The sequence below is a fragment of the Nematolebias whitei genome, chromosome 6 (genome assembly GCF_014905685.2).
Source record: "Nematolebias whitei isolate Nwh7 chromosome 6, NemWhi1, whole genome shotgun sequence".
Taxonomy (NCBI): Eukaryota; Metazoa; Chordata; class Actinopteri; order Cyprinodontiformes; family Rivulidae; genus Nematolebias; species Nematolebias whitei.
In genome coordinates, this window is record NC_056503.1 from 44,730,540 (window position 1) to 44,735,766 (window position 5,227).

General features: G+C 39.3%; 1 protein-coding gene across 1 annotated transcript in view; it reads left to right on the top strand.

Moving 5' to 3' along the window:
* Positions 1 to 5,227, top strand: part of pak1 (p21 protein (Cdc42/Rac)-activated kinase 1) — a 48,538-nt gene that overhangs the window by 26,239 nt on the left and 17,072 nt on the right. The gene's annotated exons all lie outside the window — the stretch shown is intronic.

The window sequence follows — 5,227 nt, forward strand, 5'->3', positions numbered from 1 at the left end:
TTAGTGTAGCTACCTGCTATCAATGTTAGCTTTAGCTAACTGCATCATGTTACCTGTAGCTAACTTTAATTATGCTAACTATAGCTAGCTGTATCAATGCTAACTGTATCTAGCTGCAATTATGCTAACTTTAGCTAATTGTATCAATACAAACTATAGCTAGCTGTAATATGCTAACTTTAGCTAATTGTATCAATGCTTAGTGTAGCTACCTGCTATCAATGTTAGCTTTAGCTAACTGCATCAATGTTACCTGTAGCTAACTTTAATTATGCTAACTATAGCTAGCTGTAGGAATGCTAACTATAGCTAGCTGTATCAATGCTAACTTTAGCTAACAGTATCAATGCTAACTGTAGCTTGCTGTATCATTGCTAACTATAGCTAGCTGTATCAATGCTAACTATAGCTAGCTGTATCAATGCTAACTTTAGCTAGATGTATCAATGCTAACTGTAATAGGAAAGATAAACTTCAGTTATTTGAAACAGAACTAAATACTGTTTAAAGATCTTTCCTGGCAGTAAAAACCTAAATGTTAACAGGTCTTATTCTTATTTTTGTATATTTAAACTCCTATGGGCGGCTGTGGCTGAATGGTTAGAGCAGTTGTCCTTCAATGCAAGAGTTGGGCGTTCGAATCCACCAGCAGTCACATGCTGAAGTGTCCCTGGGTAAGACACTGAACCCCTCATTGCCTCCGATGCGTGTCCCATCAGTGTATGAATTTGATAAAGTACTGATTATTCTCTTTAGATTGATTTGTTCAATTAGCTTTGTAGAGATGGGTAAATGAGGGCACAGACTGTGTTGTGTCTTGATAAGATAGAAAAGCAGCTACGCAAGTTCAGTCAAAGTACAGTCCCTATTAAATCACAGGTTAAATGAAATAGGTGAAAGTGTTGGTATCTTAGTGATGGGACAACAAATCACTGGGATTATTTAAAGCTCACAGAGTGGATTTGCTCCAGACTGTGAAAACTCACTGGTTGCTCACTGGACTTCAGTTGTGTGTCTGTTTCCACGCATCACGTAGCAGACAGAGTGTGGGTTTGTTTGGAAACAGGTTCCTATTAAAACTCACAGCAGCCTTTGAAATTTGAGACATGCCCGTCCCCTTCTGTGTGTGTGTCTTTGTGCATGGGTAGAGATAAATACAGTACGTTTATAAAAGAAGTGTGTGTGTGTGTGTTTGACAAACAGACAATAAAGACACACTCCCTTCCCTGTAAACAGTAACTGGATGTGGAAAAGCTTTAATGTCTCCCCCTCCATTCATTCTGGGCGTGTTTTTATTGTATGGAGTTAAAACACACCAACAGTTGTGAGTTCATAGATGGTTGTAAGATTCTCTGCTGCCCTCCAATCTCGGTGTGTGTATTTTTACCATATGTCCCACTTCCTCATGTGACTCACCTAGTGACATCACACCATGATGTCACCACTTACGGGAGGCAGGATTGGTCAAAAGCAGAGACAGCCTCACGTGTCTGTCTCCATGCCGGACTTAAAATCTCAGACTAGATTCGGCTTCACACTGAAGGGTTTGTTTTCATAGTTTTAGATCATCTTTGAACTTTAATCTTGTTTATCTGATAAGGTAAGATCTGCCGGCTGAACTGTCGATGGAAACACGCCAGTTTGTTGCAAAAAACAAGACTTAAGAGTTTCACTTTTTTAATGTGAATCTGTTTTGCTAAGTTTGACCGTAAAGATAAGTTCTGCTTCATTTATATATAAATATTTTTATTTTAAGTCTAGTTTGACTTGTTCAAAAAGCAGTTTTCTAACAGATTCAGTCATTTTCAGCATAAAGTCGGAGTGTTTAGAACTAAACTACTGTCACTTTGTAACACGAGTGTTTCTTTTCTCATTGTAAGACAAACATTCAAGTCTGTCTGTTGGAGAAACGTCTTGTTTGCTGTGAATTTTTTAACTTCCTCATGAAGATCAGTTTGTCTTTAAGAAGGCTTTGAACTTGTTAAACTGGATTTCAGATGTTTCGTCCTAAGATATTTAGTCTCACGTAGTTTATTGAAATACAGATTTACTGCTTATTTGTTGAAGTAACATTTGTTTGGTTTGATGGTTAAAATCTGTAGACATTTGTTTATAGTCTCATTCATGATGAATCTAAAAACCGTCACAGAAAAGAAAATTATCTTTAAACTACTTTAAGATATTGTGGGCATTTCAAGCAAACCATTAAATCATTTGTTTATGATTAGACTTTCTGTTTGTGCGTTAGTTTTAGGTTCCTGTCAGAGGTCGACCCGTGTGAATGTCCAAAAATTTGTGACCAAAACACAAATCAGAGTTTTGTTTTGTTGCTGAAATTTATTTTCTTATTTAACAAAATATATCAATAATTGCTTAACTTAAATAAAGTCATATTTACCAACCTTTAGGCTATGTTCACACTGCAGGTCATAATGCTCGGGTCTGATTTTTCTGCGCGGTCGCTCGCATTATAATTTAAATGTGACCTCCATCAGACTCCAGTGTGAACACAGTCCTGATGCAACGCGCAGAAGAAAACGTGACGTTCCACCTACCTCACTGACGTAAAGTCAGATGAAATGTGACATGACCGTTCAGACGAACGTCACTTGGGTGGATCTGATTAATACCACATATGAAACAGACCTGGATCAAATTTGGAAAAAATTGGATTTGGCACGGTGGTGCAGTTGGTAGCACTTGCCGCCTCTCAGCAATAAGGTTGCCGGTTGGAATCCCAGCCGGATTCTGGGTGGAGTTTGTATGTTCTCCCCGTGCATGCGTGGGTTTCATCCGAGTACTCCGGTTTCCTCCCACAGACCAAAAACATGCACGTTAGGCTGATTGGTAACTAAATTGTCTCTAGGTGTGAGAGAGAGAGTGAATGGTTTTGTCTCGTTTGTCTCTGTGTCCCTGTGATGGACTGGAGACCTGTCCAGGGTGTCCCCCACCTCTTGCAGTTTTTTTTCATTCATTCAACCTTTATGTATACAGGCTAGTCCCATTGAGCCACAAGGACTCATTTACAAGAAAGACCTGTTCCAGACCGAACATACAGAGTACAGACAACAACTGCTGGACATGGACTCCAGTGACTCGGAAAGGAAGAAGTGGGTAAAGATGATGGATGAGGGAGGGATGGATGGATGGATGGATGGTCATAAAAAACATTTAATTTGGATCGTATATGAACAAACATATAATAAAAACATTGTATTTGGACGCTTTTTCGTGCAGTGTGAATTTGGCCTTAGAGGAACAGGCGCTCGTGAAAACGATAAATAAAATAACGTTCTTCCTTTAAAACACTTGTGGTCTTCAGTGAGCAGCTTGTAGCTGCTGCTGCTTCTTACCTGGTAGGTGATTAAGTACGAAGAGGCGAAGAGACAGTTTTTAAGACGTGGCTGATATTGTCTGAATAAATTAGAGGGTTATTAGTTTCTACAAGGAATTAATTTCTGTTTCCAGGTTCACACACAAACAGTAGAAGAACCCGTCGTGTCACAAGGTTAGAAAAGGCCTTTGGTTTCTGCTCTTCTTTTAGTTTTGCCTCGGGCAATGCTCAGATGTCGTGGAAGTAACTACTGGAGTTCCGCTTCAGAAAACATTTTGATGTGAACTACCAGGAAATCTGGGTGCCACGAATAGTTTAGCACCACAAGACTGCAGGGCAGATCTGGTCCTGCTGACGCTCTCATCTGGAGAAGTTCATTTTATTAGTCTTTCCGTGTTCGTTTTTAGCTTCTAACAGGATTTTCTGTTTTGCTCAAAGCGAACGGTTTAGTTGATATTTGTGACGAGTCCGGAGCTACTCGTGGACTACGGTTGTACCGTTAAAGGTTTGCTGGAGAAACTTTTGTCACATTCTGTACGGCAGTGTGTTTAAATGCTTTAGTATGAGCGTGCTGTTTTATCTGACCCAGATCCTCCTGGTGGGTTCAGTGGCGCGTCGAACAGACCAGGTTAGCCTGCAGTTTGTGTGTTTCTGTGTGAGGGCGTTGTGTAGCAAAACCGGTCATTATCATGTCTTTTCCTGCCTCTCAGCTGTGTGTGCACACCGCAGGTTGTAGTGGCACTTCAAAAGTGCACGAGTGTGTGTGTATTTTGACCAAGACGCCTTTAGTTCAGACTCGCATGTGGACGAAAGCTCTGGACACGCTATGATTGAGTCCGCTCAGTGTTTGTTGATCAAACCCACCTCTCTGTGATCAAATGGAAACGCTTCCTACTCATTTTATTTATTTTATGTAGTTCTCCTGTTTTAACGCTGCAATAAAAGAGACGCACGTGGTGAAAAAGCATCTCCTCCCTTTGTAACAATCAAACCAAGTCATCTGTGTTTATCTACAACCACAGGGTTTGGTTTACTCTCTTGGTCTTATGAAAGGGCAGAAACTAAAAGTCTTTGCTCACTATTTCCAATCAAGCCAAACATTTTGATTATACGAATAGCACAAATTATGCAGAATGCTGAATCAGCATTCCCACAAATATACGTCTGGAAGTTCAAAAAAGTTTGACAATAGTTAACAACACGGCACACTACTGTACACAATGTGTGTATTCAAGCCCAGTTTTTAATGTGTATTTGTGCATTAATTCACTTAAAAAATCTCCTAAAAGAAAAAGTTATTGAGTGTATAATTGATTAATCAGTAGCCACTGTCCCATGTATGAATAATGTGGGTAAAGCATTTTGAGTGTGATTAGTTCAATGTTTAGAATTTTGTTTTCAGCACAAATGTATAAAAACAATTTTGGCTTGTAAACTATAAAACATTAAACAGCAGATTATTAGCAGCCAGGAATCATAAAGGTTTTGTGTTGTGTGTTTCCTTGACTGATGAAGCCTTCTGGATGGAAGGTGAAATGTTTCAGCAGAAAAAAAGAAACTGTCCAGATGACCTGACTGAAAATTGTTGAATCATAAAGGTACTTTAAAAAAAAAATCATCATTGTAGCACGTTAACTATAGAAATATCTACAAATACAAACATGAACAGTAGAGCGAGTAACAACAGCAGAGTGAAGAGATGTGGTCAGTTATTCCTCCAGCAGTCTAAGCCTATAGCAGCATAACCAAAGGATAGCTCAAGAAGCGGACACAAGTTAAGAGCTAAAGGAAGTGGACAAGAGTTAAGAGCTAAAGGAAGCAGGCACTAGTTAAGAGCTAAAGGAAGCAGACTTTAGTTAAGAGCTAATAGAAGCAGACACTAGTTAAGAGCTA